This window comes from Neomonachus schauinslandi, chromosome 2 (genome assembly GCF_002201575.2).
Source record: "Neomonachus schauinslandi chromosome 2, ASM220157v2, whole genome shotgun sequence".
Taxonomy (NCBI): Eukaryota; Metazoa; Chordata; class Mammalia; order Carnivora; family Phocidae; genus Neomonachus; species Neomonachus schauinslandi.
The window spans coordinates 4,700,699-4,725,548 of record NC_058404.1 but is presented as its reverse complement, the minus strand read 5'-3'; positions in this window follow the sequence as shown (position 1 = coordinate 4,725,548).

Genomic DNA, 24,850 nt, shown 5'->3' with positions numbered 1-24,850 from the left:
GGCTCGATCCCAGGACCCTGGGATCATGACCTGAGCTGAAGGCAGACGCTTAACGACTGAGCCACTCAGGCGCCCCTCTACTTTTAATTTTTTGAGGAACCCCCATACTGTTTTCCATAGTGGCTGCACCAATTTACATTCTCACCAACAGTGTTGGAGGATTCCCTTTTATCTACATCCTCACCAACACTTGTGATTTCTGTCCTTTTGATACTGGCCATTCAGATAAGTGTAAGGTGATATCTCAGTGTGGTTTTGAATTGCATTTCCCTAATGATTATTATATTATTTGTTCAGATGTCTCTTGGCCATCTGTGTATTTTCTTTGGACAAAGGTCTATTCAAGTTCTTCAGCCATTTTTTTTTAAGATTTTATTTATTTATATGACAGAGAGAGAGAGACAGCGAGAGAGAGGGAACACAAGCAGGGGGAGAGGGAGAGGGAGAAGCAAGCTTCCCACGGAGCAGGGAGCCCAATGTGGGGCTCGATCCCAGAACTCTGGGATCATGACCTGAGCTGAAGGCAGATGCTTAACGACTGAGCCACCCAGGCGCCCCTCTCCACCCATTTTTAATTGGATTTTTTATCCTTTTTGGTGTTGAGTTATATAGGTTCTTTTTATATTTTGGATATTAACCACTTATTAGATATATCATTTGAAAACATTTTCTCCCATTAAGTAAGGTTACCTTTTTGTTTTGTTGGTAGTTTTCTTTGCTTTGTAAAAGCTTTTTATTTTGGTGTAGTCCCAATAGTTTATATTTGCTTTTGTTTCCCTTGCCTCAGGAGATGTATCCATAAATATGTTGCTAAGGCCAATGACTAGAAGATTACTGCCTATGTTTTCTTTTAGCAGTTTTACGTTTTCCAGGCTTACATTTAAGTATTTAATCCCTTTTGAATTTATTTTTGTGTATGATGTAAGAGTAGCTCAATTCTATTCTTTTGCATATAGCAGTCCAGTTTTCCCAGGACCATTTATTGAAGACACTGTGTTCTCCCCATTATATATCCTTGCCTCCTTTGTCACAGATTAATTGACTAAAAAATTGTGTATTTTTGGGCGCCTGGGTGGCTCAGTTGGTTAAGCAACTGCCTTCGGCTCAGGTCATGATCCTGGAGTCCCGGGATCGAGTCCCGCGTCAGGCTCCCTGCTCGGCAGGGAGTCTGCTTCTCCCTCAGACCCTCCCCCCTCTCATGCTCTCTGTCTCTCATTCTCTCTCTCGCAAATAAATAAAAAAACTTAAAAAAAATTTTTAAAAATTGTGTATTTTTCTGGGTTCTCTATTCATCTACACATCTATTTTTGTGCAGTACCATACTGTATTTATCACTACAGCTTTTAAATATATATTGAAAACTTGAATTGTGATACCCCCAGTTTTATTTTCTTTTCTCAAGATTGCTTTTTCTATTTGGTCTTTTATAGTTCCATACAAATTTTAGTATTTTTTGTTCTAGTTCTGTGAAAAATATTTCTGATCTTTTGATAGGGATTGTATTAAATCTGAGTATTTCTTTGGGTAGTATGGACATTTTATCTATATTAATTCTTCCAATCCATGAACATGGAATATCTTTCCGTTTGTATCATTCTCAGTTTCTTTCATCAATGTTTTATAGTTTTCATGGTATAGGTATTTTACTCCTTTGGTTAAATTTATTCCTAGATATTTTATTGTTTTTGGTGCAATTGTAAATGGGATTGTATTCTTAATTTCTCTTTCAGTTACTTCATTATTATGGTAAAGAAATACAACAGGGTTCTGTATACTAATTTTATATCCTGCAACTTTATTGAATTCATTTATCAGTTCTAGTAGTTTTTTTGTTGGAGTCTTTAGGGTTATGTTTATATAGTATCATGTCATCGGCAAATAGTGACAATTTTACTTCTTTATTACCAATCTGGATGCTTTTTATTTCTTTTTCTTGTCTGATTGCTAGTGGTAAGACTTCTAGTACTACATTGAATGGAAGTGGCAAGAGTAGATATCCTTGTCTTATTCCTGATCTTAAAGGAAAAGCTTTCAATTTTTCATCATTGATAAAGCTGTTATCTGTGGGTTTTTCATATATGGTCTTATTATGTTGAGGTATGTTCCCTCTAAACCCACTTTGTTGAGAGCTGTTATCATAAATGGATGTTGTATTTTGTCAAATGCTTTTCCTGTACCTACTGAAATGATTGTATGGTTTTTATTCTATGTTTTATTTGTGGTTGCCATTGGATTCACATGCAACATTTCACATGTATAGCGGTCTATATTATGTTGATGATTACTTAAGTTCAAATACATTCTAAAAGCCCTATTTCTTACCCTTTCCTCCACATTTTACATATATGATGTCATATTTTACATCTTTTTATTTTGTGTAATCCCTTGACTAATTTTTGTAGATATAATGGATTTTACTACTTCTGTGTTTTAACTTCCACGCTAGCTTTATAATCTATTATATTTATTTTGTGTTTGCTTTTAATCAGTGATTTTCTTTTCTTTTTGTAATTTTCTTGCTTCTAGTTATGACCTTTTATTTTTAATTAAGGTATTCCCTTTAACATTTCTTATAAGGTTGATTTTTGGTAATGAACTCCTTTAACTTTTATGTGTTTGGGAAATTCTTTATTTCCCCATTCCATTCTGAATGATCATGGTGCCAGGTTGTTATTCATGATTGTAGGTTTTTTAAAAAAAATTTTTTTGAGCACTTTGACTATATTATGCCACTCTCTAATGGCCTGAAAAGTTTCTGCTGAAAAATCAGCAGATGGTCTCTGGGGTTTCCTCTTGTATACAGCTGTTTTTCTCTTGCTACTTTTATAATTCTCTCTTTATCTTTGATTTTTGCCATTTTAATTATTACACATCTCTATGTGGACCTCTTTGGGTTCATCTTGTTTGAGGCTCTCTGTGCATCCTGGGTCTGGATTTCTGTTTCTTTCCCCAGATTAAAGAAGTTTTGAGCTATTATTTCTTCAAATAAGTTTTCTGCCCTCTTTTCTTTTTATTCTCCTTCTGGGATCCCTATAATGCAAATGTTATTATGCTTCATGATGTCTCAGAAGCCCCTTAATTCATTCTCTATTATTCTTTTTTTTTTCTTTTTGCTGTTCAACTTCATTGCTTTCCATTACCCCATAGTCCAGCTCACTGATCTGTTCTTCATCCTCTTATCTTCTGTTAATTCCCTCTAGTGTATTTTTCACTTTAGTTATTGTATTCTTCAGCACTATTTTTTTATATTTTCAATCTCTTTGTTGAAGTTCTCACTGATTTCAGCCACTATTCCCTGAAGTCCATTGAGTATCTTTATGACCATTACTTTGAATTCTTCATCAGGTATATTGCTTATCTCCTTTTTGTTTCGCTTTTTCTGTGATTTTGTTTTGTTCGTTCCTTTGGCCCATATTCCTCTGTCTCTTCATTTTGTCTAACTCTATGTGTTTGTTTCTATGTATTAGGTAGGTCAGCTATGTCTCCTGGTCTTGAAAGTAGTGGTATTGTGTAAAAGAGATTTCTGTGGTGCTCTATAGTGCAATCCCACCATGGTCATCATAACTAGATACTCCAGGGGTGTCCCCTGTGTGGACTGGGTGTGACTTCCTGTTGTGGCTGAGCCATGATTGCTTTGGGCATATTGGTGGGTGGGGCTGGCCTTTCTCCCAGCAGGCTGTAATGACCTGTTCTGCCTACTGTGTGTGCACTGGGCTGGGTTTGTTCCCTGCACTGTTGAGAGGCCTGGCAGCAGCCACCTGGCATGCACTGATGGGTGGGGCCAGCCTTCAGCCTGGTACCTGCAGTTAACTACTGCAACAGTTGTTAGTGCACCAAGAAACATGGCTTGCTCTTTCTGCAGCCAGCAAGAGGCCCCGCTATAGGAACTGCCAGCTTGCTGGTGTGTGGGGTTATCTCCTCCCCTTCCCAGGGCAGGAGTCATTTGGGAAAAACACTGGTCCCAGCGAGGGCTGCCTGCCAGATATAGTGGGACAGGAACCACTTTGGAAGAGCTTCTGCTAAGGCAGGTAGGTTGGGTGAGAAGGTTCTGCAGAATACTGGGGCAGGGCACGCAGTATTGGCAAGAAATATGGAGAGCGTTAGAACTGGCTCCTGCAAACATCCTACTATCCAGGCTGGAGGAGGGCAAGCAAAATGGCACACACCAGAACTTTTTTTCCCAGAGATATTTCTTGCAGATCCCTGACCTTCTGGCACACATCCTAAAATTAGTTAATAAATCTTCATGTGTACCCCAGGCACTTTTCAGACTGCTGCTTCTGTGCTGTGCCTTGGACTGAGTTATTTTGTATGCTGGATCTTTAAGGGCAGAAACTCTGTTTCCTATCATCCACTGTCTCTCATGGAGTTAAACCCACTGATTCTTAAAGCTTCTGGATTGAAGCCCTGCTGATTTTCAAAGTCAGACCTTATGGGAACTCATCTTCTCAGTGCAAATCCCCAGTAGCAGGAATACCTGGTGTAGGGTCTGATACTCTCACTTCTCCAATGCTTGTTATGTCTCCCATTTGTTGGTTATGTTGGGAGTTTGGTTACCAACTGTGTCTATGCCCATTCTCCCCTTTTCCATATGGTCTTCTCTCTCAAATTAGCTGTGGAAGGTCTGCTCTGCCTGCCATCAGGTAATTTTCAGAGATAGTTGCACAAATGTAGGTGTTGCTTCAGTGTATCCATGGGACAGGGTGAGCTCAGGATCTTCCTACTCCACCATCTTCCTATTTACTTATACTACATTGATGTTTCTAGCTTGAAATAATTACTACTGTAGTGTTTGTCAAAGGGTGATTTTTCTGTTTCCAGCACTTATTTGACATGTATCAATTGGAATTCTACTGTAAGTAATAGTTTTGCCTTCTCCCCATTTATTATTTAGGTGAATATACACTCATGGGTATTTGTTTCAGTACATGGTTTACAAATCACCACTATCATTATTTATTTTGTTGCTTAAATTGCCCCTTATTTGTCCACTGGGAGTCCCTTTAAATTGGCTCTTCTGTCCTTTAGATATGTCCTGATAGTTTTTTGATCCCTCTATACCATTTTGTCCTTAACAGATATCTCAGGTTTTTCTTGTACTTCTCCCATCTCAGCCCTTGAGTCAGTCAATTCCTCAAGAAGCCCTGGTTTCTTTTATTGGAGAATACTATTTATAATCAAGATCTGGGTGCTAAATTTGCCCACTGTTACTGGCTTGTCATTGTTTCTAGACTGTCTTAGGAACCAGTTAGGTGATGGATGTATATAAACCACAGAACTACTAACACACATCTATGTTTCTTCTCTCTCTCTCATCTATCAATCTAACTATTTCTATCCCTTTATGTCTCTTTCTATTTTTTATTCATATATCTATCCATCCATTACCTACCTATCTATAACCTCAAACTCATACTGATACTCCTGCCAGTCATGCAACACCACAGATTCATTTTTTTCTTTTTCCTTATTTGTACCTCCTTTCTCCATCACTCAAAAACATAGCTCTCATTATTCAAAATATATTGAATGACCTTCTAATAGAACACACATAAAGTACTTTAAGAATCATTAAATGACAAAAAAAAAAAAAGAATCACTAAACGATACCCCTGTGAAAAACAAATTTACTAAATAGAGGACATTGTTTATGTGTAGGTCTTTGTTCTTAGCCTTGCAATATATAGTCAAAATGATGTTTCCCATTAGTTTGGTTAGTTTTTTTAAATTTTTTTCTTTCCCATTCTTTTCATTGTAGCCAAGCTGTACATTTGTAATAAAATTAAGTCCATTTCTTATACTTTGAATTCCAATTTGGGTTATCCTCATATCCTTGTTGATCTTATTTATTTTTATGTATGTGAAATATTACCGTTATCCTATAAGTTAGAGCTTTTCAAAAGAGTATATTCAGAGAAGTGTGTCTTTCTTCTCATTCCTTCTCCCCCATTCCTGTTCATCCATTCTTCCTGACCTTTTCCCAATATGCCCCTATAGGTAGCCATTCTCATTAATCATCAGCTAATCATGTTTGTGTTTCCTTTTTTCACAAATGAGCCAATATATGTACATTTTCTTATTTCCTATTTTTCTTATATTAATAGGAACATTACATATGTGTCTGTGTGTTTAACAATATATCCTGAAAATTACTCCCTATCAGTTATTAGAAAATTTTCCTCTTTATGTATGTATGTGTGTATTGCATAATACTCTGCTTTGTGGATGCAGTGTAGAGGTACCAATGAACCATAGCTTATTCACACACTTTTAATATGCTTCTCAGGTAATACACAATATTTTATGATTTAAAAAATATACATATGCATTTTTGTATTGTTGGAAGCAGATCTTCAGTGTAAATTCCTAGAAGTGAAAAGGATGGGTCAGAAGAAAAGTGTGCATGCAGTTTTGTTTTGTTTTTTTTAGATATTTAAATTTAGTCACTTTAAAGGGATTTTAAATTAAATCTCCTTTTGGAAGAAATATGATAGTTTCTTCACAAGTTTAGAATGTCCTAATATTCTTCTTTTTTCTTTTTGGTCCTACATCTGTTGATTGAACATAATGCTGTAAGGGTTATGTTTACATAACTCTATGTCACTTATATAACTATGCTGAGTGATGTAAGTGAAACATAAATGTCTTCTCAGCTATAAAAATTTATTTCCTCTCCTAAGTTAATAATGGAAAATTGTATTTTTATTGCCAGAATTGTTCTCAATACTATTACTTGTATATGTTTTTCAAACACCTAAACTTTTGTACACTTAAAATAGAACACTTTTAATTCTAAATTTCTCATTTTGATTTGCTTCATTTAATAATATGACCAAAATTTTCATAGAATATATAATCATCAGATGCCATATCATTTTACATATTAAAAGTTGTTGCTAGTCAATAACAAAGTGAACTTAATTAAAAAATGGACAGAAAACTTGAACAGACATCTCACCAAAAATGACATATAAATGACAAGCATATGTAAAGATGATCTTTATCATATATCATTAGGCAAATGCAATTTAAAATAACAGTGAGATACCACTACACATGTATTAAAATGGTCAAAATCCGAAAACACTGACAATACCCACTATCAAGGATTTTTAGCAATAGGAACTCTCATTCATTACTCATGGGAATGAAAATTGGTCTGGCCACTTTGGAATAAAGTTTGCCAGTTTCTTACAAAACTAAACATATTCTTACCATATGGTCTAGTCATTGAACTCCTTAATATTTACCTAAAGGAGTAAAAGCATGCCCACACAAAAACCTGCACATAGATATTTTTAGGAGTTTTATTGGCAATTACCAAAATTTGGAGCAACCAAGATGACCTTTGGTAGATGATAAGTGGATAAATATGGTGGTTAATCCAAACAATGGAATAGTATTCTATGCTAAAAATAAATAGGTTGTCAAACCACAAATGATATGATGGAAACTTAAATGCATATTACTAAGTAAAAGCAGCCAATCTGAAAAAGCTCCATACTGTGTGAGTTCAACTATATGAAATTCTGGAAAAGGCAAAACTTATGGAGACAGTAAAATAGTCATGGTTGTTGCTGGTTAAGGAGGAGGGAGGGATAAATAAAGCACAGAGGATTTTTAGGGCAGTGACATTATTATGACACTATAATGGTAGATATATGCCATCATATATTTTTCCAAACCCATAGAATGTACACCACAACAGCAAGAGTGAACCCTAATATAAACTAAGGACTTTGGGTGATCATGATGTGTCATTTTATAGGTTTATTGATTCTAACAAATGTACCATCTAGTAGGGATATTGATAATGGGAAAGACTGTGATGTGTGAGGGCAGAGAGGATCTGGGCAGCAGGAGGTATATGGGAACTTTCTGTACTTTATGTTCACTTTTGCTGTGAACCTAAAACTGCTCTAAAATATAAAGCCTATTTAAAAGAAAAGAAAAAAAAAAAAAGGTTATTGCCAGAAGATTTCCACTTCTGTCATGAGGTATCAGGAGCTCCATGAATTCTCTCCCTAGTGAAATAACCTTATGTGATAAAAATTAGCAAAACAAAAGAAAGAACATTTAGTGTCTTTGGAAATTGTTCTAAAAGTATACAGCACATGAAGAAATATTTACTCAATAATTTCTCCATGTTATGAACAGCAAGAGTCTGTGGCACTTGAGCCACAATCCATCTCTCTCCCCAGTTTCAGCTCCATGCTACATAAGTGTGGCCAAGAATATGGGGCTCCATCTGTCCTCAGGTCCCAGTCAAGCTGTATAATATCTCAGGGGTACAGGCACCAACATTTCTCATCCTGCCCAACTCTGAGTTGCAGAGGTCATATTCCTGGTTAGTACAGTTGATAGATCAGGGGCTTCTACCCTTCATCCAGTCTCACTCATACAGTGAAGTTTCTACACCAGACAAGGCAAGCCAAGAATAGAGGGACCCCAGGCACTTTTACCCCAACTTGCACTTAGGGTGGAGTTTCCATGCCAATCTGAGAATATGTTATGCTACTGCCACCACCCAATGCCCTTCGTATAAAACAGGGAGTCCCTGTAAGAGAAGTAGGTCTCTGTTTTTACCTTCAGCTTTTGATCAATGACACAAAGATTTTAACTAGGAAAGAGGCAGTCCATAAGCACAGAGACTTTCCCCAGAGGAATTAAATTTATTCAAAATAGAGTGTAGAGAAGTTCATGCCTAAGGGAGCTCCCATATATGATGACAAGTTTGTTAGAAAACAGTTAAGATGTAGGCTTCATAAGACCAACAGGCAAAAGTGTGGGGAAAATAGCTTACCAGAGAGAACCAGGAAAAAAGACAGTTAAGAAGAGGCATACTGAGAAGAACACCAATATCCAAGACAAAAATACAATGACTGCTCTCAAAAATTACTGTTGCAAAAGAGACCATATTTAATTGGATAAGATTATGAAACAATCTATTCTCCAGGACATTAAGAAAAATACCAGAGAAATTAGTTGGCAGTTAGTCAGCCTAACCCTTGGGTGTGTTATCAACAACTCAGGGACAAAGATATCAGAGAGTTCCCTTCTTAAACCACCAGAATGACTGTGTGCTTGCCCAAGGCTGCACCCTTTGAGGAGAAACATTACAGTCTTCATACTCCAGAGAGTATATATTCTTCAATTAAAAATAAAACCAAGTCAATGGACAAATAATAAGCTAACAAAAGCAACAGCAACCTCCATGGTGGAGGGAATCCATTTTCTTAGAGATTATGCAATTCAAGAACAGAAAGAAAAAAAAAGAATAAAGAGAAATTGTCAGACGCTCGGAGATATGTGGGATGCTATCAGGCACACAAACACACTTATAATTAAAGTACCAGAAGGGGAGGAAAGAAATGAGCAGAATACATTTTTCAAATAATGGCAGAAGTTTTCCAACTTTGATGAAAAACATTAATCTACACACCCAAAAACTAAATGAGTTTCAAGTAGAAAACACAAGGAAATCCAAAACCAGATACATCATAGTAAAAATGTAAACCTAAGACAAAGAAACAGATTTTAAAACATTAAGATAGACATAAAAGGCAATCAAACTAAAACAAACAGTTTATTTATCAGAAATAACAAGTCAGAGGCAGTAGGTTAATATATTCACAGGGCTGAAGAAAACAATATTATCAACCAAGAATCTTATATCCAGCACAACTGTCATTCAAAAAATGAAAGTGAAAATAAAGACATACAAATTAATTGAAAATAAGGGGATGTTTTGCTGTCAGACACACCTTACAATAAATACTAAAGGAAATTCTTTGGACTGAAAGCAAATGACTGCATGTAACATTCCAAATGCTAATAAAAAACAAAGAGACCTTAGTAAAGTTAACAAATATTTACACAAGGTAGCATAAATGTACATTTCTTCTTTTTTCTAAGGAGTTTAAAACTAAATTTTATGAAATAACTTGTGCAAAATTGTATTTTTTGGATTGGAGATTTAACAAGTGTAGCATTTTGACAATAACAGCCAATGAAGGTGGGTTGGACACAGCTGTGTTGGAGTAAGGAAATGACACCATATGCTAAGTCAACATACAGTACAGCAGAAGAAAACCAAAAGTGTTAAATAAGGAGTTTAATATAAGAAATTCTAGGGCGCCTGGGTGGCTCAGATGGTTAAGCGTCTGCCTTCGGCTCAGGTCATGATCCCAGGGTCCTGGGATCGAGTCCCGCATCGGGCTCCCTGCTCCTTGGGAGCCTGCTTCTCCCTCTGCCTCTCTCTCTCTCTCTCTGTCTCTCATGAATAAATAAATAAAATCTTTAAAAAAAAAAAAAAAGAAAAGAAATTCTATAAATATTTTTCCCTCTGAGCTTCTTTAAAATAAGCTTTAAAGGAAGCTATACAATTTTATAAATTTATAAAGGGATTATAATGTATTGTTGGATAATGTATATAAAAATAGTAACATGACAATGCAAGAGGGAATACAACTACATAGGAACAACACTTATTTATCTCACTGTAAACAAGATAGTATAAATCTGAAGTAGAGTCTGATAATTTAATATGTATGTACTAAGTCCTAGATAAAACACTAAGAAAATAACTCCAAAGAATATATCGAAACATCATTAAAGGAATTAAAGTGTTATAGTAGAAAATATTAGCTTAATCCAAAAAAAGAGCAGTCAAGTATTTATGAGTGAACAAAAATGAGATGCACAAAATAAATAAAATGTCATATTTAAATCAAAATAGTCATTGAATAGGGTTAAATGGAAATAGATTAAATAACTCAATTAAAAACAGAATTTTGGATTGGATTTAAAAAATAAGATTCAACCATATATTCTACCGAGGAGACACAACTTAGATACAAAGATACATATATCTTAAAGTAAAGGGCAAGAAAATGATGTATCATATAAATAGCAAACATAGGAAATCTAGAGTAATTACACTAATATAGAATAACCTTTAAAATAGAAACTGTTACCAGAGATAAAGTGGGCCTTTTTTTAAATGATCATATTGTCAATCAGAAATATAATTATAAACATATATGTCCTTAACAATCATGCTACAAATACATGAAGCAAAAACTAACAGAACAGAAAGGCAGAAATAACTCAAAAATAATAATGGAGACTTCAATAACCCAATTTCAATAATGGATAAAACAGTGAGGCAAAAGATCAAGAAGGATCTATCAAAAAGATCACAGAAGACTTGAATAACTCTGTAAATTATCTACATCTAACAAAAATATTTATAAAACCATCCAACCAACAACAGAATACACATTTTTATCATTGTACATGAAATTGTCTCCAGGATAAACCATATATTAGGTCAGAAAAGAAGCCTCAATATAGGTTAAGGATCATTTAAAAAATGTGTTCTCCAACTACAGTGTAATTGAATTAAATAGCAATAATAGAAAAAAATTGCAAATTCACAAGTGTTTGGAAGTTATACAACACATACCTAAACAAGTAATAAAGAATAAATCACAAAGGAAAGTACAGAACACTTTGAGATATCTGCTAATGTAGACTATTAGACTACAGACTATTCCAGAACTCAGGGGATGCAGCTAAAAATAGAACTACCCTATGATCCAGCAACTGCATGACTAGGTATTTACCCAAAGGATACAAAAACACTAATTCAAAGGGATGCATTCCCCCTGATGTTTATAGCAGCATTATCTAAATAGCCAAATTATGGAAACTGCCCAAGTGTACACTGACTGATGAATGGATAAAGATGATATCATATATGACTATTACTCAGCCATAAGAAAGAATGGAACCTTGCCATTTGAAATGACATGAATGGAGTGAGAGAGTATTATGCTAAGTGAAATAAGTCAATCAGAGAAAGGCAAATATGATTTCACTCATGTGGAATTTAAGAAACAAAACAAAAAAGTAAAGGGAAGAAAAAAGAGAAAGGGAGGCAAATCAAGAAATAGATTCTTAACTACAGAGAACAAACTGGTGGTTACCAGAGGGGAGGTGGATGGGAGGATAGGTGAAATAGGTGATGGGGCTTCAGGAAGGCACTTGCTGTGATGAGCACTGGGTGTTGTATGGGAGTGTTGAATCTCTATATTATACAAATGAAACTAATAATAACTAATATAGTGTGTTAACTAACTGGAATTCAAAAACATTTTTAAAAATTAAAAATATAAAGCAGGGCTCACAGGGAGATTTATAGCTATGAATATCTATATGTAAAAGAAGAAGAGTCTCAAATCAATAACCTAAACTTCCGCTATTTAAGACATTGGAATCAGAAGAGCAAGCAAACTTATGAATTAAGGAGAAAGGAAATGATAAAATTAGAGCAGAAATTAACCAAATAGAGGATAGAAAACTAATGTAGAAGATGAGCAAAGACGAAAGTTGGTTCTTTCAGATCAAGAAAATTGAAAAATAATTAAGTAAACTTTCCAATAAATGCTCCTAGAAGACACAAATTACATAAATCAGAAATGATAGAAAGAAGCGATACTATTACCTTACAGAAAGAGAAAGCTTCTAAGGGAATACCGAATTACTTCATGCCCACAAATTAAATAATTTAGATGAAATAAATTTATTTAAACAACTGTAGAAAAACACAAAATACCAAAAGTGAATTAAGAAACAGAAAATCTGAACAGATTAATACAATATAATATGATTTGATTAGTAATAAAAATATTTACCCATAAGGGAAATCCCAGGCCAAAATAACTTCGCTGGTGAATTTTACCACATATTTAAAGAAGAGTTAATAGTAACTACTCAAAACTCTAGAGGAAGAGGAAAAACACTTCTCATTTCATTTTTGAAGTTTATATAAGCTTTCACATAAGTATATGAAGTTAGTAGACCAACAAAATATGAGAACATCACAAAGAAAAAAAAAATCTATAGACCACTATTTCTTATGACGATAAAATCCAGCAACATGTAAAAAGGATTATACATCATGCAAAATGTAGAAGCAAGATTGACTTAATATACAAAGTCAATTAAGGTAATATACCATATTAATAGAATAAAGGGCAAAAGCCACAAGACCATCTCAAAAGGTACAGAAAAAGCATTTGTAAAATTCCAGCACTGATCATGATAAAAGTACTCGACACACCAGGAATGGAAACAATCTTTTTCAGTTTGATAAAGGGCATCTAGAAAAATGCATGACTAACATCATACTTAAGGCTAAAAGACTGATTGCTTACCCCTAAGATCAGGAACAACACAAGGATGTCCACTCTTGCTATATCTTTTCAATATCATTCTGAATGTTTTAGCTAGAACCACTAGAAAAGAAAATGAAAGAAAAGGCATCCAGATTGGAAAGAAAGAAGTTGAACTATCTCTAATTGCAGAGAATGCACCTTTGTATTTGGAAAATTCTAAGAAATCCAACAAATAAGACTATTAGAACTAATAAATTTATCAAGCTTGCAGAGTACAAGATAAAAATCTAGAAATAAGTTTTTATATATTTGTAATGAACAATCTGAAAATAAAGTTAAGAATAAATTCCATTTACAATAGCTTCTAAAAGAATGAGATACACACTAATGCTTTTAACAAAAGAAATTCAAATTTATACTATGAAAACTTCAAACTATTTTTTAATTCGGCTCCCTGCTCAATGGGAAGCCTTCTTCTCCCTCTCCCACACCCCCTGTTTGTGTTCCCTCTCTCGCTATGTCTCTATCTGTCAAATAAATAAATAAAATCTTTCAAAAAATACAAAAAAATTAAAAAATAAAGATCTAAATAAATGGGATGAAATCCCATGTTCTTGGAGCAGAGGCATAATGTTGAGTCAATATCCTCAATTGAACTACATCTTCCATGTAATAACCATGAAAATTCTAGCTTCTTTTTGGAAATTAACAAACTGATCTTAAAATTAATGTGATAATTCAAGGGACCCAGAATACTCAAAATAGCCTTGAGAAAGGAGAAAAGGAGAACTAAGTTGTAGAATTGTGCTAGGTTTCCCAAACCTACTACATAGCTGTAGTAATCAACATGGTATTGTACTGACATAAAGATAGACATGTAGATCCAAGGAATAAAACTGAGGGCCTAAAAATAAACATTCACATTTATGGTCAATTGATTTTTATGACTGCCAAGACAATTCAGTGAGGGAAATAATAGTCTTCTCAACAAATGGTGTTGGAACAATTAGATACCCATTGTAAAAATTGAAGTTGGATCCCTACCCAATTCAATATACAAAAATAATGCAAAATAGATCAATGACCTAAATGCAAGAGGTAAACCTCTAGGACTCTTACAAAGAAAACACAAGCATTAATCTTTATGACCACGGAGAAAGCAATGATTTATATATAAACTAAAAACTTCAGTGCATCAAAGGACATCATCAAGAAGGTAAGAAGACAACTTATAGAATGGGAGATTTTACAAGTTATGTGTCTGATATGGTACTTGTACCTAGAATACATAAAGAATTCTTACACTTCAGCAATAAAAAGACAACCAGATTTTTAAATGGGCAAAGAATCTATATAGACAGTGCTCTAAGTAATATATACAAATAGCCAATAATCATCTGAGAAGCTATTTAACATCATTAGCCATCAGGAAAATGCAAATTAAAAACATAATGAGACAGCACTTAACATTCACTATAATGTCTATTATTAAAAATTCAGATAATAACAAGAGTTATAGAGGATTGAAGAAATTGGAAGCCTCTCACACTGGTAATGGGAATATAAAATGCAGCAATGCCATTGAAAAACAGCCTGGCAGTTTTTCAAAAATATGAAACATAAAGTTACCATATGATCCAGGAATTCCACTCCTAAGTATATATCCATAAGAAATGATGAAAAGATTTGTCCATGCAAAAACCAGTACATGAATATTCATAACAGCATTATTCATAAGGGCCCAAAGTGGGAAAATCCCAATTGTCTATCAACTGATGAATGCATAATGAAAATGTGGCATTTCCTTACCATGGAGTAGTATTCTGCAGTAAAAATGTATGAAGTACTGATACATACTACAACATGAATGAATCCTAAAAATGCAAAGTCAAAGAAGGCAACTCGTAGAATATCACGTATTATGTGATTCTATATGAAATGCTCAGAATTGGCAAATATGTAAATACAGATAGTATCTTAGGGGTTGTCAAGAGAGGAGGAAGACCATTGAGTGTTAATGGTTATGGGGTTTCTTTTTGGGGTGAAAAAATCAAATTGTAGTGATGGGCTGCATGCATCTCAGTATACTGAAAACTATAGAAGTATATAGCTAAAACAGTGAATTTTATTATATGTAAATTAGATCTAATTATATTTAAATAAAAGTGTTAGTATACCTATATATCCATATGTGTATCTATTGACATCTACCTATCTCTCTCTCAGGTGTCACTATTCCCTTTTATCTGATTATTGTTAGAAACCCACCGTGCTGCTCGGCTAGATGCCACAGTCCACCAGAGTTCTCTAAGACAAAACTAAGCATTTCTGCATAAGTAAAAATGACAAAGCACAAATCCAATATTGAATTTTTAAATGTGCTTGCTTTTTCTTTAGTGTAATATCTTTCAGATGTTTAAAGTTTTTATATGATAGTGTTCCCAAGAAATTCATAGCACTCTAACAAAAGATGTTGCTGTCTTGTGGAAAAGGACTCTGAGTGAATTGTTACTCCCCCCTTCTTTTCTAGCATTTTTTAAAGTTTAATTGTGAGCTAACATTGCTGGCTCTCAAGTTCTATTTATTTATTTATTTATTTATTTATTTATTTATTTATTTATTTATTTATTTATTTATATTTATTTTTTAGTATGTTAGTCACCATAGAGTACATCATTAGTTTTTGATGTAGTGTTCCATGATTCCTTGTTTGTGTTTAACACCCAGTGCTCCATGCAATACGTGCCCTCCTTAATACTCATCACCGGGCTAACCCATTCCCCCATCCCCCTCCTATAAAACCCTCAGTTTGTTTCTTGGAGTCCATAGTCTCTCATGGTTCATCTCCTCGTCTGATTCCCCCCCTTCATTTTTCCCCAAGTTCTTTTTATTTAATCTAGTCACAGAATCTACCCTTGGACTGTCTTCCTCCCTTTCCTTTTCTTTCTTCCTTCAAATTCTTAATTTTGAATATTTAAAGTCAAATGAAAGGAAAAAGTTTTCCTTTCTTCTTGAGAAGAAAAAGAGGAGGGAAGTTCTGGTCTAGGGCATTCTAAATAAAAACAATGATTATAATTCTATTGCAAAGATGCTTCCATCTGATTCCCTCAGAAAACAGCCAGCACACTCTACTTGGATGGTTTGCAGAGGGTTTACAAAGTTGTACTCTCAGGGCATGGTAAACACAAGGGATAGTGGGATGCACATGGGGTCCTCTTCTGTCCCTGGGGCTGAAGGTTCAAAGGGAAGGTGAATTTATCTTAAAAAGAGGAGGCACTGACCAGAGTCACTACCTTTGAAGGAGGAGCCAACATTTCACATCCCTTCCTCCTGGAAGAAAAGGAAAGGAACAAAATTCCCAACTTACCCGCCCCCTCCGCCCCCCACAAACTCCTGCCAGTGTTCCCATTGCCCAAACAGACTGGCAGGTGGAAGTCAAGAGAATCCATTGAACCTGGATTGTGCAGGTGAATGGAGAAGAATGTAGCACTGATGGGCACATAGATGAGAACACAATACATGTTCGGAACCCACTGTGCAATGAACATGATAGCCCAGAGAGACTAAGAGTTCAAGAACATCTGTCCATGTTATTTATCAGAAAAATCTAATTTATTCACAAAGTTATTTAGTCATATGGGTATTTTTATTATTTATACTTTTTAAAAAGTTTTATTGAGAGATAATTGACATATGTCATTGCATAAGTTTAAGGTGTAGAGCCTGAAAGTTTGATTTACATATATTGTAAAATGATCACCACAGCAGGTTTAGTTGACTTCCATCACCTCATATAGATACAATAAAAAGAAGAGACAAACAATTTCTCCTTGTGATGAGAACTTTAGGATCAACTCTCTTAACAACTTACCTGTATATCATATAGCATTATTAACTATAGCCATCATGTTGTACATTACATCCCTCGTACTTACTTATCTTGTAACTTGAAGTTTTTAGCTTTGACCACTTTCTGCCAATTCCCCTTCCCTCAACCCCCCACCTAAGGTAACCACAAATCTCATCTTTTATTCTGAGTTTGGTGGGTTTCTGTTTTTTTTTTTTTTTTCTGAAATTTTTAAAAGATTTTATTTATTTATTTGAGAGAGAGAATGAGAGAGAGAGAGCATATGAGACGGGGGAGGGTCAGAGAGAGAAGCAGACTCCCTGCCGAGCCGGGAGCCCAATGCGGGACTCGATCTGGAGACTCCAGGATCATGACCTGAGCCGAAGGCAGTCGCTTAACCAACTGAGCCACCCAGGCGCCCTGGTGGGTTTCTGTTTTAGTTATTACTAGTTTGCTTTTTTCCACATAAAAATGAGATTATATAGGATTTATCTTTCTCTGACTTTTCACTTAGCATAATGCTTCAAGGTCTATCCATGTTGTATCAAACAGTAGGATTTCCTCATTTTCTATGGCTGAATAATATTCCATTGTGTATGTATTTATACATAGATACATACAACTTCCTTGTCCATTCATTCATTGATGTGTGTTTAGTTGTTTCCATGTCTTGGTTATTATAAATGATACTGCAGTAAACATGGGGGTGCTGATATCTTTTTGAATTAGTGATTTTATTTTCTATAAATGTATTCCCAGAACTGGAATTGCTGGATCTTGTGGTAGTTCTATTTTTAATTTTTTTTGAGAAACCTCTATACTGGTTTTCATAGTGGTTGCACCAATTTACATTCTCAACAAGAGTGCACAAGGATTCCCTTTTCTCCAGATCTATGCCAGCATTTGTTATCTCTTTTCTCTTTGGTGATGGACATTCTAACCGGCACGAGGTGATATTTCATTGTGGTTTTAATTTGCCTCTCCCTAATAAATAGTGATGTCGAGTATCTCTTCATGTACTTGTTGGCCATTTGCATACCTTCTTTGAAAAAAAATAGTCTCTTCAAGTCCTTTGCTCATTTTTAATCGGATTATTTTACTTTTAATTAATTTTGTTTGTTTGCCATTGAGTTGCATGAATTCTTTATTATATATTTTGGATATTAACCTCTTATAAGATAAATTGTTTACAATTATTTTTTCCAATGGAATAGGAGAAAAGTTTGATGTGGTCCCACTTGTTTATTTTTGATTTTGTTGCTTGTGTGTTATGTGTGATTTTCAAGACAAAAAAACATTTCCAAAACTCATGTCAAGGAAACTGTTTTCCTATGTTTTCTTTTTGGAATTTCATTGTTTCAGGCCTTATATTTAAGATTTAATCTATTTTAAATTAATTTTTGTGAGAAGTGTAAAATAAGGATCAGGTTTCACTGATTTACAAGTGAATATCTAGTTTTCCCAGTACCATTTATTGAGGAGACTGTTTTTTTTCTCCATTAAATATTTTTGACTGTCTTGTCAAATATTAGTTGACTGCTTATGCTTGGGTTTATCAGCAAGCTTTTGATTCTGTCCCTTGGTCTATTTGTCTGTTAATATTCTAGTACCATACTGTCTTAATTATGATAGCTTTATAGGATATCTTGAATTTAGAAATTGTGATGTCTCCTGCTTTTTTATTCTTTCCTAGGATTTATTTGGCTATTTGGAATCTTTTGCAGTTCCATGTAAATTTTAGGAGTGTTTATTCTATTTCTGTGAAAATTCCACTGGAATTTTGATAGGGATTGCATTGAATCTATAGATAGCTTTCAGTAGTATTGACATTTTAACAATATTAACACTTCCAATCCATGAACATGGGATGCCTCTCCATTTATTTGTGTCTTCTTCAATTTCTTTCATCAGCTTCTTGCAGTTTTTAGAACAGAAATCTTTTACTTCTTTGGGTAAATGTATTTCTATTAATTTTATTGTTTTTGATGCTATTGTAAGTAGGATCAATTTCTTTATTTCTTTTCAAAATATTTGTTGCCAGTTTATATAGAAATATTTCCGATTTTTGGATATTGATTTAGTATTCTGTGTCTTTATTAGGTTTGTTAATCAGTTTTAACAGTTGTTTGGTTGAGTCTTTAGGATTTTCTATATATAAAATCAAGTAATCTGTCAATAGAGAAAATTTTACTTCTTCTTTTCCAATTCTTTTGCCTTTTATTTATTTTTATTGCCTGATTTCTCAAGCTGGGACTTTCAGTAGCATGCTGAATAGGAGTGGTGAATGTGGACATCCTTGTCCTGTGCCTGATGTTAGAAAAAGAGCTTTTAACCTTTCACCATTGAGTATGATGTTAGCTGTGGGCTTGTCATATTTAGTCTTTATTATGTTGAGATATGTTCCATCTATGCCTAATTTGTTAAATGTTTTTATCATGAATGAATGTTGAATTTTGTCAAATGCTTTTTTCTGCATTTATTGAGATGATCATATGATTTTTTCCTTTCATTCTACTAATGTGATGTATCACATTGATTGATTTGCATATGTTGAACCATTCTTGCATCCCAGGGTAAATCCCACCTGATCATGGCTAATAATCTTTTTAATGGGTATTTCTACTTTTTAATTGAGGAAACACAAGTTCAGAGAGATTACTTGCTAGGATGGCAGAGAAATGTTGGCAGAGTCAAGATTTGATTGTAGGTCTGGCTGACCCCCAAGGCCATATTTCTTTTGTTACATAAATTTGACCTTCTCCTTAAAAAATGCAATTGTCGGGCGCCTGGGTGGCTCAGTTGGTTAAGCGACTGCCTTCGGCTCAGGTCATGATCCCGGAGTCCCGGGATCGAGTCCCGCATCGGGCTCCCTGCTCGGCGGGGAGTCTGCTTCTCCCTCTGACCCTCCTCCCTCTCGTGCTCTCTGTCTCCCATTCTCTCTCTCAGATAAATAAATAAAAAATCTTTAAAAAAAAAAAAAGCAATTGTCCAGAACCAAATTTTTTTTTCTCTTATAAAAGTCACCAAAAAATAACAAAAGAATGTCCAAATTTCAGTAATTTATCTTTTAATCATAGGCCCGAAATAAACTTATTCTATAAAGTTAGGAAATAAGTACTATTGTGTACTTTTTCCTCCAAATTGTAAATGGATGAGATGAGGTGATAGAAGAACTTAAAAGACCCTTTATTTATTTAGACCTTTGTCTACAGATTTTTTTTATTTACTAAATATAATTAAGCAATTAAACATGAATTTATTAAATGGTTTTGAGCTTTTACTATACCATGCTGAAGGATGAATGAGATTAAAAAAAAAACATCAAGTTCCTGATTTCAGAGAGCCTAACACTAAAGGCGAGAGCCTAATATAGTTAGGGAAACAAGATGGGCAGATGATAGATGATAGATAGATAGATGGTAGATAGATAGATAGATAGATAGATGATAGATAGATGATAGATACATGCATGCATACATACATACATACATACATATGGAGATGTAGAGGTACATGCTAGATATAGTCTTTCAACTATTTATCCCTTTGCCTACTCACTAAATAGTTATCAAGTGCCTGTAATATATCAGTTACATACACTTGTATTAAAAAATAATACATGATCACTGTCTTTATGGAATGAACAGTATGGCAATGAATTCATAAAGAGACACAAGTATTGATAATTCACTGAGAAGTACTCAAGTACTTTGCACAACATATTGTTCACAGAGCATCCATGGGGAACCACTTAATCTAGAAACTAAAAATAAGATGTGATTAAATCTAGATTCTAAATTCTAGTGGTGCTATTAATAGGGGTATATCAATGGAGCTAGCAAACCCCTCTAGAAAAAGCATTGGGATCTGAGCCCTGAAAAATGGGAGGATTTGGAGAGGTAGAAAGGAAAAGGGACTTTGTTATTGGCTTCAGGAATAGTGAGAACATGGATTCTTGGCTCTTTATGGGTGTTTAGTGAGTTCAAAGATAATAAATAAAGAATGCCTTGTTTTGACAAGAATTTCAACACAAATTAAAACTTAATTTTGCTTGCAGGAATAGAAATACCACATAAGAAATGAACACATTGAAGGAAAATATTTGTTTCAAGTTATTTAACCAAATATACATCTGTGATATTTGTAGATAACACAGTGGAAGCCACAGGCGCAACACAGGAGAGCTTTTCCACCTCTGGTTCCAACTGTTGTACTAGATCACTTCAAAGTCAGCAAATCTAAAACCCAATGCAGACAATGGGAGCTTTGGGAACATAGGAGGTTGTGATTATTTAATAAAGAGGATTTCAGAGGATGAGGATGAGGAGAAAGATGGCATTTAAAGATAATCTTTCTGTATGAGAAAATTCATGGGATGAGGGACACGATGGGAAGTCTTCTTTCAAGCAACAGCATCAACTCAAAAGTCATGTTTAAGCGACACAATGATATTCTAATGCTCCATCTTTCCAAAGGAAACAACTGGTCTGTGTGCTCAGTGACACACAAATCTCAAAGTACATCTGGCTATCTTTGGTATAGTTGATATGTTTGCAATGAAATCATTGTGTCATATGAGATCCCCAAAGGTCACCTCATCTTTCCCCCATCCTTTGAGAAACACTTCACAGAATGCAGATCTCTGAAAACTGAGTGTGGTGTGTTTTTCTCTTAAATCTTTCCTGAAAGAGGAATCCAACCATGATCCTAGGAAACATATTGCAGCATCTTCAAACAGGAAGCAGCAGAGATTCTTAGATCATATTAGTAAGATTACAACTAGTAAATGTAATAAGCCCAAGAGAAAAGTAAAAATGTTAATTCTAAACCCTAGAATAAATCATTCAGTAAATGGTTTAGGTATATCATGTGTTCACCAAAGGGAATGAGCCTCAATAGAAAACAAGTGTTGATTTGGATAGTTCATGAGATGAGAGCCAGAAGGCTGAGAACATTAGGGGATTTACTAACTGATAAATGCATTCATCAGTCCTTCTATCACCTATGATATCTGTGCCCCGTGATACTATAGAATCCCAAGTCTCATTTCAAGTGCTCATTTTACTCAGACTGTCTTCTGTCCTAATTCTCTTCCTAGCTTCTCTTGGCCAGTTGGTCTAGATTTCCCCTGCTATTCCTTTAAATGATGTCACTCTTCCGGCTGCAGTCTTCCCTTTGTTTTCTTCTTATTTTCTAGAATCTCCCTGGAAAATGTGTTCATTTCCTTGTGAGCGCATTCAAGTTGTGTATCTCTTCCTCTTCTCTCCACCGTGGACTACAGACTCAAGTTTCCAACTTCACAGAAGCTCCTGCAGTCTCGGGTCCATCTTCCAAATTTGCTCCCGATTTTTTTCATGACACCCTTAATAGAATGGAGTCTCGGCAGGGACCCACGCGAGACCGTCCACTCCTATTTCTCCTCCCCATTCTCCAACTTGAACTGCCTTCCAAGTCTTACCAAACACCTGTCCTGCACATTTCTTGACGATATCTCCTCTGTTCTGCTTCCTCATTAACTCCACTAGTTGAGATCTGCTAACTTATTTCTTCCGCCTGCATTTTCATCTTCCTTTGGTATATTTTCTATTCTGCTGCCGTATATCTTTGATCCAAAATACAATTATTATATTATGTTCTTGTTTGTAAACCTTGCTTGTTACCTGTAATATCACCTCAACCCTCGAAATCTGCTCTCAAATTCTGAGATCCCACTACTTGATTTTATGCCCTCTATGCCCCATGACCACACGCTCTCTGTTTCTCTTTATGCCTTAATGAGCCCTCTCTACAATTGTTAACCCCTCTGCTTGAAACATCCTCACCCTCTGTGTATCTGGGTCATGACTTCTCATCCTTCAGGTCTCTGAGACTCTTCAACAAATTCCTCCTCTGTACCAATTTTCAGATTCATGTGGGTGGTATAAATTCAAGCTATGGTCTTAAAATCAACACATTCTCCGGGAGCATTTCCTATGTGAAATACACTGCTGTGTGTTATCTGACATATATTAATTGTGTAAAACACAGAGTAGAAGACCTTGCACAAATAAGATCTTTGAACTTTTTCCCTGTTTTATTTTTCATTACTTTTATTTGCCATGTGTAAGCATTTCACTTTACATGTGAATGAGGAGAAACCTAACCCTCTCAAGTATTTATGCCAACACTTCACTAGTATCTTCCCTAAATTGTGATGAAAATTGTACTCTCTCTTTTTTGTATGTTGGATCATTTGTCTCACCATCATTTAATTACTTTTTTTTGGAAAGTATAGAACAAAAGTATACAAAAAGTCAGTAGAATCATATTTTCAAGAAATGATGATTCTGTACCATTTTCTCTCTACCTATCTTCACATTTTATGTATTTCTGATTCTTTCTAGAAAGCATAAAATGCATTTCACTCTGTGGTCTCACACTCTTCTCAGATGGATGCACTGAGTCATTAAGTCCTGTATTTTCCCCAATTGGCCAGTAAGACTGAGCTCTGGTTGCCCAGGGGGTCAGGTTGCTTAACAATGTATGCTAAATGTGCTTCTTCCTCCCTTTCTGTCCCCTTGGCATCCTGCCCTTCCTTCTTACCATTTCTAAGCATCACTTTTAACATGAACTACTCACTTTCAAATAATTTACTAGAATTCACCTTGGAGGAAACCCTGTAAACATGTAAGAGGAGCTGGCAATATTTTTAGACAATGGTAGCATATTGCAGGAGTTTTTAACTCACATAGATTAAATGGTTTGTTTGCGCTGTGATGGGAGAATAACAGGTAGTCTCTTTGAGCAGAAGCGTGGTGCTATGCACGGGTATGTGTCTGGACTTTAGTATCTCTTTATGAAAGTGGCTCCTTTACCAATTAAATGCAGTGGAATCTCCCTTGCTCTTTAAGCTGTATTGGTGAGAACAATTCAGTTGTTTACACATTTTCACTTAAAGAAGATGGATTTGTTAGTCAAAAAATCTGAGCCCCCAAATCTCTGGAACTGTGCTTCACACAGGTCAACTGAACTCTTTTAAAGTGTAAACACATAGCCAGTGAATGTTCCCCTCAAGATAATACTCAAGTAGTTCTAGATGTTTCCACTTACTCTTTTTTTTCTGTAGTTTCTTATGACAAAAAAATATAAAGGTATTTGATTTATTTTATTTTTTGTATTACGTTATGTTAATCACCATACATTACATCATTAGTTTTTGACGTAGTGTTCCATGATTCATTGTGAAGGTATTTGATTTATTTGAAATTTCATTAATACAGAATTTTAAATGCAATGGCTCTAATATTAGTTAAAATACTGGCTGCAAATTGGGAGCTTTTTTGTGTTCATCTGTGTAGATTTAGTTCATATTCTATTCAGCTACACTTCACTCTTATTTAAGAGCTGTTGTCGGCAGACAAACCTTGGAGAGTAGTGTGCTGTGTTATAAGCAAGAGGCTGATAGGGAGAAAAACTTAATCTTCTATAAAGGAAGTCAAATTACAGTACATTTGAAACAATTGTTAAAATTAATCTCCAAATGAAGAGGATAGCTTTTATTTTATTTTCTGTGAAACTCTTTGACCTTTTTCCCTGTTTTATTTTTCATTACTTTTATTTGCCATGAGTTTATATAATGTGCAAACATTTTATTTTACATGTGAATGAGGAGAAACCTAACCCTCTCAAAATTTGTTCTTTGTCTTTTTGTTCACCCTTTCCCACAATACTGCTAATTGCTTCTTATTTTAAATTCTATTACTTGAACTAATTTAGATATGAGAAAGAAACAAGAAGCCTCCCATAAAACTGAGAAATGACTCAAATGTAAACTAGTGTAGTC